The following is a 7,000-nucleotide window of genomic DNA, read 5'->3' as shown; positions in this document are numbered from 1 at the left end:
CAGGGGGCACAACTTCAGGTCCCACATTAAGCCTGCTGGATGGGGAGCACAGCCTCAGGTCCCCCATCAAGACCCACTGTGCAGGGTGATGATCTGAGGTCCCCTGTCAAGTCCTGCTGTACAGGGGCTATGTCCTCAGGTTCCCTGGTCTGGCACCAGGGCGGGGGGTTGTGCCTGAGGTCCCCTAGCAAGCCCCGCTGGGTGGGGGGCACAGCCTCAGGTCCCCTGCCCTGGCCCAGTGCCACACAGTCTCAGGTTCCTGCTGATTGCTCATTAAGGCTCATTACAGGAACTCAGCCTCCAATGTGGGTGCAGCCAACTTGTGTTAAGGAAACCCCCCTCCTCTGTGGGTGCCACCATCTTTGTTACAGTGTGATAGTTGATTTGCATATTCCCTCTTTATTAGAATTTTTAAAAAACAGTTTCAATCTCTTGAATCAGAATTCTAACTTTCATTCAGATTGTAAAGATTATGATGATAATTGTGATCAAAATTATGGTCATTTTTCAAAGATACAAAAACAAGAATTTTCAGGAAGATGCACTTTGAAGTAATTTTTCCTTTGAAAGATAGTCTTATTCAAACGTATTCTAGAACTAACAGCAAAATTCTCAGGAAGATGTTTATGCTCATTAGAGTTTATTCCCTTGGTTTATCAACAATTAGTTATCATTAAGGAAAAATTTCATTTAGTGCTTCTCCCAAGTCCTACTTCTATTAATTACTTAATGATTGTGCAGCTCTTAGGCACCCACTTGGAAACACCAGAAGGAATGTTAGAGCCATTTTGCACTTGCATACTTAGATTTGATAAGAGTCTATAAGTGGGAAAATAGGACTCAGTGTTGGTGGTATTAGGGAACTCAGAGCTGGCCATCTCCTGCAGATAACTCTCTCAGCAGGCACCACGATGCCCTGGATTCCACCACCCTGCCCTACCCCCACTTTGGGCCCTATAATCTGCTTTGCCAAATGCCATCTGTTATGGCCACATCCTGGGGCTGCATCACTCTTGTTCCTGTGCCAGCTTTGCTCTGTGTACTTATGCTATCCTTTGCCCCTTGTGGCAACCACAGCAAGCTAAGTGCATGTCCAGAAAGCATGCTTGCATTTGAGCCAGGTAGCTGGGTAAGCTAAACGCACATGGCCATTTTCCTGTCTGTAAGAAGCCCTTTAAAGTTAGAAAGGGGCAGAGGGGGTGGGTATGGAAGTGCAGTGGAAAAGCAGAAGGAGAGAAAAACATAAGATTCAACCATGAATGGTAAGAAAGTCACAAGTAACAACAACTGAATATTTATTTAGCATCCCAGAGTCTCGGGATTAGATGGAATCATAAATGTTATTGTATTAGGTAAGGTAATGGCTAGCTGCTAAAACAAATGCCAGAATCCCAGTGACTTAACAAAGTAAGAGTTTGAAACTGCTAGGGAGGTTGGGAAGGGCAGTCTACTTAGTGCCCAGGAGGAAGAGAAAACAGGTTGATAGTCAAGCAGCCAAGCTCTCCCATAGTTCCCTGGGACAACCTTTCACACCTCCCCTTAGTCACCTATATGAGTGTGGCAAACATGTGTTTGAGCACCTCATCCCCAGCGGGAAACCTGTAGCATACTCAGCTGGGAGTTGGGCAGGTCCTGCTTGTGGCTAAATGGCTTTCCAAAAGAGAAATACATTGAGTGGGTTTAATTCCAAACTGACCCTAGTGTGGTTAGGAACGCAGGTTCTGCTACCACAGAGCAACTAGAAATTTGCAAAGTCCACCAGGTTTATTCCTGGAAGGGTTGGCGCAACAGAGAGTCAGCAGAGATAAAAGCCCACAGAGCATTGTTTAAATTCCTAAAGCTAAGTGAGCAACAACAGGTCACTGTTAAATCATTGCCTGATCAATTCTTGTCTCCTCATCTATAATAATAATAGCCTAGGTGGTGTCATGCCCTCATGTTGTCACAAGATGGCCACTCGCTTGTGGGGAGGAAGCAGGTCCCAGTGGAGGAGGTGGATCATGGCAGGGGTGGGCAGTTGTGGGTAATCAGGCCAGTAGGGGAGCAGTTAGGGGGCAATCAGGCTGGCAAGCAGAAGTGGTTATAAGCAATCAGGCAAGCAGGCTGGTGAGTGATTAGGAGCCAGTGGTTCCAGATTGTGAGAGACATCCCATAGGGCCTAATCCAGCAGTCAGATATCCCCTGAGGGGTCCCAGATTAGAGAGGGTGCAGGCAGGGCTGAGGGACACCTCCCCCCCATGCATGAATCTCATGCACCAGGCCTCTGGTTTGATTTATAAAAACATTGGGGTATTTTGTAATCTGTAAAGCTTTAGATATAGGTGAGGGGAAAAAATGGTCATTGCTAATTTGCATCAACAGATGTGTATTAATTCAAAATGTTTGCATTATAAGTTTATTAGAAAATTCACTATGCCTTGGGAAAGACTTTAATAAAAAATGCAAAACACACCCTTCTAGCATGTCCTATTTATTTCCACTTCGGTAGACATTAACTTCTGCTGCTCCAGGCAGTTTATATGGTATGCGACAGTCCTGAGCAAGCAGCGATCCTCATTCCTTGTGTCACAGTTCAATGGGAGCCTATTGTGACGCCTGATACCTTGGTGAGGGTCAGATTGATCTGCTAAACACAGGATGTGCTAATTCCTGGCAGCACTGGAGTTGCTGGAGGCTGCAGACAGTGAGGCACTGTGAAAGAGCATGTGGAGAGATTTAACTATCAAAATTGATTAGTAGCAGAAATAAACATGGAGTAAAGGGCTTTGGAGTGAGGAGGGAATAGTGTAAAGAGTAAGACCCACTCCCATAAAATGCTCTTTCTGCCTAAATTTGGGGAAGCCTCTGACCTCACGCTGGAGAGCCCCGCTTTTAGAGGGCATTCATAAACCTTCCTGTGTAGAAGGGCAATAGCAGTGCTTGAATTTGCCTAGATCTGTGTCTCTGAATTCCCTGAGCATTTCAAACGTGCACATGAGACAAGTTTTGGAAATACAGCTAATGACAACTGTGCAGTGGAAGCAGCAAACCCACGTGAGTGCAGGCAGGAGGCAGCGGTGGATTAAGTAAAGGGCAGCAGCAGCAGCAGGGGGAGCCAACTGGGGCTGGGACTTTGTGACAGAGGAATCTGCGTGCTGCTGGCTTGGGGCTGTGTCTCCCAGAAGCATCCAGTGAGAGGAAGTGCTCTGACATCAGATGCAGAAAAGGATCTGAGGCTGTTTTATGCAAAATTAGCCTATTATCTCCTCTGTTACTTTACTTCAGGTGTCGTCTTATAGAAAGGTGATGATCTTAACAGTCATTTCATTGAAGTAACTTACTTTTACTGATATGTTACAGACATGTCCATCTCCAACACACAATGATAGATTTTTCTTTCCTTAAAAATAAAATAAAGTAAAAAACAATAACAATAGGCTCGATTCAGCATTTATTTCTCTAGCTTGCCATGTGGTCTATTCCACACAATCAGAAGTAACTGTAGTGTGCTCTTTGAGGCTGATGAGTACTTCAAAGATCCAGATAATGCCAATAGGCCATTAATGCAGGCACCTCATTTGCTACAGTTCACTTTATGGCACTTCATAGATATGTGGGTTTTTGGGGGGTTTTTTTGGTGTTTTTTTGTTTTGTTTTGTTTTTTTTACAAACTAAAGCAAGACCCTCCACCAGCAAAAATATTCTGATTTGCTTTATTGCAGTTGTCTGGACCTGAACCTGCAATATCGCTGAGGGATGCCAGGACCACGTACAAACATCTAAGGGGATGTATTTTGTTTTTATCCTGCCCACAAAAATGTGAACAGGGGGAAAAAAATGGTTTTCTAATGCAGTCAGAGCATATTAAGGCAGTTCAGGTAACCTAACAACAGCTTTCTGAGATGGGGAGGCAAAAGTCAATGTGTCCGTTTCACAGATGGAGAAAGAGAAACCCCAGAAAGACTTTCCCGAAGCCCACACACCACGCAGAGAAAGAGGGCGGCAGGCTACCCAGGACACCTGCAGACAGTACTTCAAAAATGTTTCCTGGTGATGACAGGAAATGATGGTCTCTGACCCCAGGCTGAGAAATGTGTTGACACCCCTAACTTTTACTGATTCTCTAGACTTTTCTGACGTCGCCGTAGAGAGATGCTTAAAAGTGCTAGACAAGACTTGCTAGTAAGTGAAAAATAGGCCCAGAGTAAACATCCACTTCAAAAGGGACCTTTACTGATTATTTTTCAGACAGGGAAACTGAGGCAAAGAAGGCAAATGACCTGAACACAGCAATAGTAAGTGGCAGAGCCGGATAAGGCTGCAGCCCTGCTAATTCCTCCCCTGTTCCCAGGTTGACAGACTCAAACCCAAACCCATCTTTTAAGTCTCCCTGCTACAGAAAAGAGACAGGCCAAACTAATCGCTGTTTTGGTAAAGTCTGTGCAATATGTGATCAAACTCTGCTAGGAGATAATCTCACTGACATTTTGATTTCTAAACTGTCAAAACATATAAAGGATCATGAAGTTAAAATTAAATCTCGGGTGAGTTGGAGAAAATTGTCAGGTTTAAAAAAAGAAGACAGGGGAAAAAAAGAAATTAAAAAAAAAAGCCCACTTAGTCTCTCACATGACAGCAGTCTCTCACAGGTACTGTTTTCAATGATGGGATCGAGGCAGCCACCTGGAAAGGCCTGTGCTGGCTGCCAGCCACCGGAAAGCATTCCGTGAAGGAAGTTCCCAGCGACAGGCTCTGGAAAGTGTTTGTAGAGGATGCAGAGTGACAAAGAGTCCTTGAAATGCAATTCATATATTTGGAAAGTTCAAACGAGTATGTAGGACAAAATAAGAACAACTCTATTTACAAATGGCCTTCCTTCCACCCTAAGGGAGCCGTGAATTCTAAGAAGCATTTATTCCTGGAAATAAAGGAAGAAAGAGAGGGAAGCAGGAAGGGAGAGGAGGAGGGAGGCTTATGAATCCTCATCATTCATACCAGGGAAGAGAGAAATAGAAGGGAGGGGAGGGAAGGGGAGATGAGGAAAGAAAAAGGAAATCAAATCAGCTCATTAATTTTCAGCAACAAAACAAGTGTCTTTTATCAAGATAACTAGAGGCCCAGTGCATGAAATTCATGCACAGGTAGGGCCCTAGGTCTGGCCGGCAATCAAGGTCAATCTGTGGGGCAAGTGGCAAAGCAATTGGGGACCTCCCACTGGCACCCACCTTGGCCAGCCTGGCACCAACTGCTCACTGCCCCCCCCCCCACCTGCTGCCACTTTAGGACATAAAGTAAGAATCTTTATGATGTTTAGGAGGAAATTCACTCTAAAACATAAAGACATATACACAATGTTGTGCTGGAAACATCTCAAATTGCCTGCTCACCTCTTTTGCCTGTCAGGCATAACTTAGGCACAGAGAAAATGTTGTACAATAATCCTAAAGAACAAATCAATAAACCTTGTTTTATTATTTTCAAAAAAGCAATAGACTAGCAAAAGGAGTTTTCACACACTTCTATCCAAGTGGAAGTCTTAAGCTCAGTTTCTGCAGGGAGCAGGCCATGCTCTTTCAAAAGAGCACAAAAGGCAGATTTGGGTGTCAAACTGCTGATGTCAAGTTGACAGCAGGACAAATCCAATAGGATGATAAATGGGGGCACTGAGCTGCCATAGGGGGACAGGCATGGGAGGTGTCTCTTCTAAAACCACTTGCAATTTTCATGTCAGCTTGACTATAACAGGGATATCTTCTTGTCTGAAAAAGAAAATGATATATTTCTTTTTTTTTTAGTAAAATCTCAATGTAGTGCAGAGCTTCTGCAGGCATAAAGAATCCCAACTCAAAGCTGCAAATGTCTTCCTCTGCTTTGTGTTTTCATTAGTCTCCTGTGCAGTCTTGGTAGGAAACGCCATTTGTTTGGAACAGAGAGCAATTCCTGTGATATTATGTTAAAGGTGCCTCGAAATCCCACACATGAGTCCTTATTGCAGCAACAAACCCAGCTTCCTACTGGAAATGTTCCCCTCAGCTGTAGGGAAGCAGGTGTTCATGTTCCTTCTCTTTATGCTGCATAAAAGGAGGCATCAGTTAGAGCAGAGAACACGGCTCTGTGCCCATGACGTTGAATGGAAACACCAGACTGTTTCTCCTGGCGCTGTCCTGAGAATCCAGCCAGGAGAGCTCTGGACACCTACACTCATTTTGGAAGTAGCCTGACGTCCTCTGTTTAGGACATAAAGTAAGAATCTTTATAAGAAGATTTCCTATTTTACAGGTGTTCAGAACAGTTTACCACGGAGTTAGTCATTGGAGCAAGCACAATAAGTGTTGCTGAGAAAGTCATGGCAGCTGAGTAGCATTTTTCCTACAACTGTCAAAGGCTCCTGTCATTCATACCTGGAAGGCCCATCTACTTCTGTTGCTATGGAGATTTGCATGGGTTGAGGAAGTGCACTGACTTTTGCCTTACCCTTGGAATTTGAAGTAAGAGTCTATATTCTGATCTAGGCCTCAGTCATCACATGCCTTTCTCTACTTATTAAGAAAGCTAGTTAGTCAAACATCTAGACTTAGTCCTCAAATCTCTCTCCATCCAGGTTCCCCAGCTCATTAATTTCCAGCAACAAAACAAGTGGCTTTTATCAAGATAACTAGAGGCCCAGTGCGTGAAATTTGTGCAGGTAGGGTTCCTAGGCCTGGCTGGCAATCAAGGTCCATCTGTGGGGCAACTGGCAGAGCAATTGCTCCCCCCCCACACTGGCACCCACCTTGGCTGGCCTGGCACCACCTGCTCACTGTCCCCCTACCCCCCGCTGCTGTCACTGCCAGTCACCTCCCACAGAGCGAGTTGACTGGCAGAGCATCCGGGGTTGGCAGCTGCCTATGTGCCAGCCAGCACTGCCCCCTGCTGCCACTGCCAGTCACCTTCCTCTGCCAGGTGACTGGTGGGGTAATCAGGGATCCCCCACTGGCACCTGCCTTGGCTGGCCTGGGGCCTGCAGGCTGGAGGCAGCTCC

This window comes from Pipistrellus kuhlii, unplaced genomic scaffold (assembly GCF_014108245.1).
Source record: "Pipistrellus kuhlii isolate mPipKuh1 unplaced genomic scaffold, mPipKuh1.p scaffold_m20_p_2, whole genome shotgun sequence".
NCBI lineage: Eukaryota > Metazoa > Chordata > Mammalia > Chiroptera > Vespertilionidae > Pipistrellus > Pipistrellus kuhlii.
Note: the sequence above shows the minus strand (reverse complement) of the source record.